This window comes from Ictalurus furcatus, chromosome 1 (assembly GCF_023375685.1).
Source record: "Ictalurus furcatus strain D&B chromosome 1, Billie_1.0, whole genome shotgun sequence".
NCBI classification, from domain to species: domain Eukaryota; kingdom Metazoa; phylum Chordata; class Actinopteri; order Siluriformes; family Ictaluridae; genus Ictalurus; species Ictalurus furcatus.
Genome location: NC_071255.1, coordinates 9,538,059 through 9,548,581, shown reverse-complemented (window position 1 = coordinate 9,548,581; position 10,523 = coordinate 9,538,059).

Genomic DNA, 10,523 nt, shown 5'->3' with positions numbered 1-10,523 from the left:
ATGAAAAATGCGGCCAGTAATCCGAGCGTTCCCTGATGCGGTATTGTCCTACGATTTTCCTGGTTGCTGTGGCGTGCCCTCTCTCTAGTCCTCCTGCTGCATCCATGTTAGGGCGGAAGATTGTCACACATCGTGATGGAGCAGAGATAAGGCGGATGCAAGTGGAGGATAACAGTTGTTTATTTGTAGAGACAGGCAGGCAGACAAATCCAAAACGTGATCCAAAACGTAATCCATAAACATGCAAGAGGTCAGGCGATTGGCAAACAGGCATACACGGGGCTAGGCAGGAATCTAGGTCGATAACCAAAACAAGACACGAACTAGAACGAGGGACTGGAAGCGGAGAATCCAGCACTGACTATGACTATGACTATGACTATGACTATGACGCGAACTAAACTAACGCTAAACATTTACTTACGACTTATTAATCTTCCGCGTTGTGTGCTGGGAAGCGCGCGGTATATATGCGGACATGATTAGCGTGTAAACTGCTATCAGCTGGGAGCAATACAGACCCACGTGAATTCCCAGCCAATGACAGAACAGGGAGGAGACATGACAAACATAAACAAAACACACGTGTCCCAATGTCACTACGGTCGACAGCGCAAAGGCAGGTGCTCGCGCATTTGCGCTTAGAGCACACTGCTTCAAGGGGGAATCGTGACAGCTACATTCAAATGCAGAAAATTTTATTTGAAATAATAATAATAAAAAAAAACCTAATACGTCATATTTCTGATTTGGGGGTGTGTGGCTAACACAGTAAACATTATTAGGAAGTGTGTACACGTGTGCATGTACCCTCTATTGTGTATTAATCTATTACTTCCATCCCATGTTTAATTGAAGACTTTCAGCTGCAAGACATTCACCACTATTGTTACCCTGGAGAGAGATACAGACAGAGAGACAAATACAGAAAAAGAAAAAAGTCTGCTGATGATGCCACTAAATTTACTGTAGTAACCATTTCAAACTAGTAAGAGGAAAGTCTACAATGGATCTAAAAAGTCTACACACCCCTGTTAAAATGGCATATCACGGTAGTAATAACTGCTGTAAAAGTTAATTCTGGCTATGATAAAAAGGAGTCAGAACACACAGTGCATTGCAGCTTGTTGCGTATCGGGCTGCATAGCCGCAGACTGGTCAGAGTGCCCATGCTGACCCTTGTCCATTGCCAGAAGTGCCTACAAGTCCAATCCATAGAGGCCCCACCTCACAATTTACAGGATTTAATGGATCTGCTGCTAATCTTTTGGTGCCAGATACCATAGCACACCTTTAGAGCTCTTGTGGAGTCCATGTCTTGACGGGTCAGAGCTGTGATCACCTACACAAGGCAGGTGGTTATAATGCTATAAACTGACATAAACGAACATTTATGAAGTATGCACAATATAAAGTACACTGCAATGTTTTTCTTAAGCTTTGAATTCAGTACTAATACTTGAATCAATGGCCTGAAGTAATAAAGCATGAAAATTTTGTGGTTAATCTCATCATAACTATTAACATAACATTATTGCCTAAATAAGAAATATACTTTTGAACCTTGATGCGTTTTGAACCCAATTTTTAACACTAAATCTGGAATTTGTCTTTCATATAGATTAGTCTTTACTATGCAAAAGAAAGTTATTTCTTATGCATATCTTAGCAAACCTTGTTTAGGCAAGGTTTAACTAATTATCTGAATGGAAATAGGACTAAAATGACTAAAATGAAAATGAAGCTGAATATGAACAGGTGTCGTGTCAATAGCATCAGTCTATGTCTATTCAGTCTATGTGTGCATTACAGCATTGAAAGGCACTACAGCTTTCTGACTGGATCAAACTGTGAATGTGTTTGTATTTGATTAGTAGCAGATAATTAAACCATAAGTTGGAGGTAACTAAGAGTAACATTTAAAGAAGTATGTATATTAACAACCACAAATGTATAACAGTGAAGTGTGGGATCCAAATTGTAAGGGCCGGTCAATTGAATCCTGGTTGTGGTCCTGAAGACCCAACAACTTAAGCACTGCTCCACAGGCTAGGCTGGACCAGGCTGAACTGCAGATAAACTCCTGGAGACTGAGATAAGGGGATAACACAGAAAAAAAATATTTCCTTCAGAAAGTTTCACCGAAAGAACAACAGAACAACAAGCACTTGAGAACAGAGGCAAAGGCAGGGGCTAGGTAATCACATGAAGAACACAAGGAGTCAGCAACGAACTAAGAAAATGGAGGGTATAAATAGTCTGGTAAATCAGGGGAAAACAATAACAAAGTCCAAAATATAGTCCAAAATCCGAACATACAAATGATGAATTCATCAAATGGTACAAATTTCAAACTGAGTCCCTGCATGTAGAGTTCTGGAAAACCATCTCAAAGGTGCAAATGAACATCACAAACAATGCATGCAGGGCAGAATTAAACCAATATACATTAATTATAAATACAAAAAAAAAAAAAGCATTCAAATTTTGAAAAATCAGCATCCCACACTCCTATCATAATAAAGCCCTGCAGTGATAGGTGTTGGGCAAAAACACCAGTCCCCTTATCCAAGTCCTAGTTCTTAAAGCCTGCTAAAACTGCAAATACTCAGGACTGGATGAAATCTGCAAACTTAATTAAAATCCACCAAATTACAAAAGAAAACTATGTGGCATATTGGGAAAGCCAAATTAATTACAAAATAAAATGCAGTGTTGTTTGGTGCTAAAAAACAGGACACCATGGCAGATTATCTGACCGCATGATCCTAAACTAAGACACACTACAGCAAACGACAGACTGAGTGATTATTGACTGCCATAGAGATGGGCAGAGACAGAAAATTCCTGCTACCCATTGCACACAGTACTTACACACACACACACACACACACACACACACACACACACACACACACACACACACACATATGAAAACACACATATACTTGCACGTCATCTAACTGTAATTTCTTTTCTGTTTTAGAAGCATGTTAACTGCTCATAAATGTATCTGAACAAACCACAAAATTTCTGGAACAATATCCTTTGGACTGATGAGACCAAGGTGTAAATATGTGGTCATCATTCACAGCACCATGTTTGATGACAACCAATCACAGCATATCACCATAAACATCTCATACCAACTGTCAAGCATGATGGTGATGTTTTGGACTTGTTTTCCAGCCAGAGGACCTGGGAAACTTGCAGTCATTGAGACAACAATGAACTTCATATCATAGATGAATATTCTTGAGACAAATGTGAGGCCATCTGTCTGAAATTGGATCATGCAATAGGACAATGATCCAAAACACACCAGCAAGTTGATATCTGAATGGCCAAAGAAGAACAAAAAAGAGCAAGATTTTGGAATGGCCAAGTCCAGACCTCAACTGCACTGAGATGCTGTGGTGAGATCTTAAGAGAGCTGTGCCTAAATCAATGACACATCATTAAACTGTAGCAATGTTGTACGGAAGAGTGGGTCAAAATTTCTTCAACAATGATGTGAGAGACTGATAAACTTCTACAGAAAACCTTTACTTGTTGCTAAATCGATTGTTGCTAAAGATAATTCTACATGTTACTGAATTATATGGATGACATTTAAAAAAATTTAATCTGGGAATAAACAGAAATGGAAATGTTGAAAATTCTAAAACAAAAAAGAAAATGTGCAACATCTTGACTTCAGTATTCAAGATGTTGCACAAATTCTAGCTCACTATTTAAATTTTAAAAGTATTTGTGATCTTGACCACGTTAACTCCTTCAGATTTTTTTTCATGACTCATCCTTTCCACTGAAGCATGTGTTCAGATGACACTCTGATAGATCTGATCTAACATGGATCATCAGGTTTTACACAAACTTGTGGAGTCTGTTTCAGCTTGAGTGCACACTCTCATTAATGCAAAAAGGGGACATTTGATTTTATTGGCTGTTTTTATTTAATGCATTTGTTTATTATTGAATTGACTACTGGTTGTAAATATGTTTACTGTAATGTCTTGAATGTGGTCCATTCTAAAGTAATGATATCTTACTTCATTATGGTCTTCTTTATTGGGATTGAAAAAAAGTATTTTGACATGCACTTCAGTTTATAAACACTTGGAGGAAAAGGGGTTTTCTGTTGGGCTTTTCAGGAATGACCTTAGATAAGGGCCCATTAGTAACACAGTGGGTGATCACAGTCCATCACTGGAACCACAATTAAAATAGATTCAGTAAAATATAAAGGGTTTCAGACACTGTTATACAGTTGCTAATGTTAACATGTGCTTCATGAGCTGGGATTACTGGAGTTATCTGTAAGATATAAATATATATTTGACTGCAATCAATGTATTTTTGCTTAAAATGTTTTAAGGATTATCATTTGACTTTTGTCTTTCAAATTCTTGTCCAGTTCTTTGTCAATTATTACAGCAATGGTCCAGGACTTTATGTTTGCAATCATTATAGATATATAAACAGTAGGTTTTATCTTTTGTTGAATCTAATGCTACATTAAGTCATCTTTACTCTATTTATGAGGATATTGTTTTTTTGGGAAATTCTTAATGTCATATTTCTTTCTAAATAAATAAAAGCTGTGTCGTGTAAAACGTGTCAGTTGTCTTGAAATTTACAGTCAGGTTCATAAATGTTTGGGAAATATATAAAATCTTGAATATAAATTTTAATCCTGATCTTGGCTGCCTCGGACAGTCTTCAAATCTGTTTTTAAATCACATTCTCAACATTCCAAAACCAATACATTATGGTGGAAACTGGCAACCAAATGTGTACATTAACGCAGTTTGTTTTCATACAGCTAGCATGATTTAATCATGCTTTTTCAAAACCCTGGAATAAAATCAAACACTGCACTCTCACCTGAGCTCAAACCTAGGACCCTGTCAATTGATCACACTCACAATACACAATTCTAACTAGTATATTAGATACTTGTTTAAATTAAATTTACTATAAGCAATGAAATCACATTTTGATGAGAAACTAAATATTTTATGTAAAATATAAATAGTATTTTTTCTTAAATCTGACTGACCGCATATTCCCTTTGTTCAGTGCATCTAATGTCTGGCTGCAGTAAGATTTTTAACCAAACCCATTCCCATGTTAGTGAATGGGACAGCTGACAATCTATCATTTGAAGTTACAGCTCTACAAATTATTTATGGGGCTGACACAACTTACAGCAAAAGTATTTAGCTGTATATTTTCAGTCTTCTCTATCAATAGATTATGTCAGTATTTAGTAGTAGTGCAATATATGTGGAGACCTGGATACACTTGTGAATGGATTTTTTTGAATGCCAAGAGTCCAAAATCAACAATCATCTACACACATTTCAGCCATACAGGTATGGCCACCACAGACTACAATCCACAGAGAGTTCTAATCGAGCACACGTGTTTCCAATTACACTCAAACTCTATATAAATAGATCTTGGACATTCAAACGGTTACAAAGTATAACTCAGTAGTGTTAACTCTGATCTTACCAAGTCTTTTGTTCACGTATCACGTACGCTGGTTTTTGACTAGGATTGTTTCCTGGTTTCTGTATTTTGGTTTTTCTACATTGTGCTGTTTGCTGATCGCCTGAGCCTTTTCCTGTTTTTGACCTTGAACTTGCCTCACGTTATGGATTTGTCTGCCGATTGTGATTAAACTGCCTCTACTGCATTTGCATCCATCTCAGTCTTTCTGTTGTGACACTGCGTCTATTAATGGAAGAAACACCTGACCATAAAATTGTAAAGAAAACAAAAGTGAAACCAAAATGAAATATTTGAACAATGCACAGTATAAATTTATGTTTTTCTTCTTAACCATTGTAATAAATAATATTACTTGAATCTATGGTTTAAAGTGATAAACTGTCTAAAATGTGTGGAAATATCTCAGCATTACTATTAACAGGGATTGTTTTTATGTTAGAGAGGAAAGATACTTTCATTTTGTATCCTAGTAAATCCTGAATTTGTCTTTCATGTAGGATAGATTTTACTATGCAAAAGAAAGCTCAAGTTACTTCTTATTCATATTATCTTTGCTTAGGTACAATTTGAATACTTATCTGCATGGAAGCTGAAAGCATTGACTAAAATGAAAATGAAGGTGGATGTGGGAGTTGTTGTGTCAGTAGCATCAGTTTATGTTTATTCAGTCTGTGTTTGGATTACAGGCACTCTAGTCACACATGAAATGATCTAGATGTAATTGGCTGTATAGGAACTTATTATTCTTATCTTGTTGTATTACCTTATTATTACCTTAGGGTCTTAGGCAAATGCCATCTTTTAGTTGTCCATAATGAAACATACCTTCATCAGTCAGTTAAACTATCGTTTTATTATGAAACATATTCTAATATCAATAATTTTAAAGATTACCAGCTATTATCTTGCCATCATATACTTTATCCTGTTAAAATTCCAATGGTCAGCACGCTGTCACCATGTTATGAGCAAATCCATCTACACAGATTCTGTGTGTACGAAGGTACTCATACTTTTGGAAAGCTAAGCTTCTTGTGCTTGAATATAAATATAAACCATTTCAAGATACAAACAGCAGAAACAATCAACCTTTCTGTCAGACCACCGATATACAAAGAAACACTTACGAAACGGAGGCAACTCACCTCATATGAATCCTCATAGTAATCCACTGATCAATGGTCCTGACAAAAACAGTCTTGTTATACTGGCAAAGGTCCAGACAATTCGGTTATGAAGTATATTTAGTCCACCTTTCAAAAAGAGACCTTTTATTTTTAAGCAGATGTAGGCACCTTATGAATATAATCCGGCCTAGGATACAGGAAGATCTTGGTTAATCCAGGGGAAAAGGCAAGGCAGGAAGGAGCAATTGAGAGATCTTGTAGATCTACTACTCACTTGAGAGATGTCAGGGCCCGCAGAACAGCTACCTTTAGAGGCAGAAGCTTCTCAGAGGCTGACTCTAAGGGCTCAAATGTGGCACCTGACAGACCTTCCAGGACCACAGAAAGGTCCCAGGAAGGTATGGGTGGCCTACAGATGGGCCTCAGCCGCCTGACACCACACCTCAAAGTTAGAGGATGTTGCCAAACAGAAGCTCCATCAACAGGGGTGTGGCTGGCCGAAATAGCAACCACATAAACCTTGATTGAAGAAGGAGCCCACCCCGCTGAGAAATGTTCTTGTAAGAACTCCAGTACAGTAGCTATTGCACAGTTCACTGGGTCTACAGTGGATCCCTTTGGATGGGAATCTCATAAAGTGTGCCATCTAGCAGGGATATTATCTCTGAGAACCATATTCGAGCTGGCCAATAAGGTGCTACTAGCAGCAGACATAGACTGTCTTGGTGAACACTCGCTAGAACTTGCGGGAGCAGAGTGGTCGGGGGAAAAGCGTACAGATGTGACCTCAGCCACATGTGCACTAATGCGTCCAGCCCTAATTGTGTGGGAGGAGTGAGGGTGAACCCCAGTGTGTTGTCTCCTCAGAGGCGAACACATGCAGTCCCGCTTGGCCAAACCGCCGCCATATGGACTCCACCACTTGTGGATGGAGCTGCCAATCCCTGGGCCTCAGCCCCTGCCTCAACAGGATGTCTGCCCCCACATTCCAGTTGCCCAGAATGTACATTACACTCACTGACAAAACTTTCCCTCTGCCCAGAGAAGAATTAGTTGCCCCTGCCTGAACAGGGGGCGCGGACATAATCCTCCCTGGTGGAAAATATATGAGACCACCTCTGTGCTCCTCTTCCGGATCCATAAGAGATCCCCCAGACCTGAGACGGCTAGCTGACGGCAGTGGCCGGCCAAGATCCGCGAGGCTCTGAAACCCAACATGCTTCGGCTTCTGTGAAGAGAGCAAGACGTGAGCGGAGCTGCCTAATGTAGGCATTACAATGCACAGCCTCTCGATGCTGCCTCGCATGCTCCACACCTAGACACTTCACACAAAAAGTCCAGAGATTTTGAGAAAAGATAGAGAGGAAATGAAGCGTCTTTTGGTTCTTTACACAAACAACCGACATGCAGTCTCGCTGAAGATAATAAGGCTGATGACGCGGTTCACAGGTGCCATATATATATCACGCAACGTGCTTAATTTAAACAGGCATGATTTTATACAATCTTCAGATACCGGTTGCGCGCGAGGGGTGCTCCCATAGTGTTATGCTAAACGCAACGTGGAGTTCCCTTTCAAAAAGGGAACTCCCACACAATGCTAATAGTGTGATTAAGGTGTGTACATGTCTTCGATAATGCAACTAAAACAGGAATACTCCACGTCTTAATTCAATTTGTGTTTACTTCGAGTATGACTTTAGTCGGATTAAGATCGTCAGAAATCTGTGTTTACAAGGTAGTTTCTTAATCAGAGTATTGTCTTAATCAGGTTAATATCAGATTATTGTTGTCCATGTAAACGTACTGATAGACGTGAATGTAAATAGAAGCAAGTGCATGTATCCCACTGTCATGGCTAATGAGATGCGCCTTTCATCCCAATTTGCATAATTCGTTTGTGAATGTTTTTAGAATGCATGATGAAAGTAATGCAACATGTTTTACATGTAAAATAGTCCATGTTATTACAGCCTAGTTCTCTTGTTCAAAGTAGTTAGAGTGCTCAGAAACATTTTATATCATTCATGTTCCATACCTGTCCGTTATATAGTTTTATAAAAGTCATAAACACAGATTATAGATTAGGTATATGCCACATGATAAGGGAGGCTTGGAGGGACTTTAGTTACAAAAGGTTGAGAACCTTTGCTCTACAGTACACAGTATGTTGCTCTCCATCCATCCATCCAATTTCTGTACCGCGTATCCTTACTGGGTCATGGGGAGCCTGGAGCCTATCCCAGGGGCACAAGACATGGGACATCCTGGACGGGGTGCAAATCCATAGCAGGGCCAGTATGTTGCTAATCTATAGTTAAAACCTAGAAATTATTATTATTATTATTATTATTTTATTTTGGAAATACATAAAAACTTATCAACAGTTCTTAAAATTAGATATAATGAAAACAATACTACAACTATGTATAATGTATCACTCCTGTATAAAGTCAACCTGCATGTTTTTTAACAACATTATAATAAATATAAACAATAAACAATAAGTACAACCAATGGAACAATACAATAAATACAACACAGGACATTAAATATAACACAACAGGATGGTATAGTGTGTGGTGTGTGGTGTGTAGCACATAATCACCACTAGCAGCACAGAAGTCCCTGTGTTATAGAAATAAAGTGTCAGTGCTGTAACTGATAAGAAGATGGGATGGAAATTGGTTAAAGTGGCTTAGGCATGATGGGGTTGTGTCCATTAATTTTGAGGTAAGTGAGCCGCAGAGAGTTTATTATTGAGGGTCCTGACAGCTTGTTGGTGTAAGAAAATGTGGAAATTTCTAGAATATATGAGAATGCAGCTTTATTTGTATTCATCCTTCAAAAGGCAGATGGTCCAGGAGTCAGGGGGTGTCCCCGCTCTGCGGTTAAACATGGTGAAACTAGAGGGGAAGAGAAACAATTTGGCTTCACTTTTCAACCACTGTACACCATATATAGTGCCACTGGTTCACACACACACAAACACATAGAAATCTACTTTAGTAATGATTCATATTAACATCAGATTCATGAAGGACACCTGATTTGTGTTAAATAGTTTACTGGATGCTTGTTAGCAGTGCATTTATGTATCTAATAGTAATGCACATGTTTTCTGTAGTAGAACCGAGAATAGAATTCGTAGAAGTAGAATTCGAGCAGATGCTCAGTGCAGCTTTAAAGCTCTCACATTCCATCAAATATACCAAATTCTCAGTCCTGGGTCTTGAAAAACCTCACATGAAACATGTCATCACATGTCTCATGAGGAACCACACTTAATAGTGATATCTGCTGGCTTTGTGACGGTTTAAATGTTTTGTTTTTTTTCCCCCTCAGGGCCAGTTTAACCACTGTGTCGATGCATCAAGATGGAACCATTACAGTCTGAAAAGCACTGTATTTTGTGTAACGGGGAATGGAATAGATATTCCAAGATAATGCAGGTTATTTTGTATGTATTTTGATAACTTACCACCTGTTTTTAAACGGGTCTTCACACTGTCCTCCAGCTTAACCACCTCCAGGGCTTTGATACTGAAGCTCTCATCTATGTAAGATAAAGATTTCAGTGAATCATGAGAAACAACTATAAGAGGCAATTCCTCAGAGAAGCACCTGACATTTCCTCAGTCACATGAGAAAGCTGACCTACAAACACATGTATTTGAAGATCAAACAGGGCATATAGGACGCTGAGAAACATTCAGATTAAGCTAATTTTCAATTGAAATTTTACCTTTGGCTGGGAGAACAGTACACCCTCTGATGGACCATGGCTTCTCAGGCTTAAAGACGTGATCCTGTTCTTTGCAATGGCCTTGATGGTTTTGCTGTGACAGTAAAGTGTGCTGTTAGTAAGATAACACA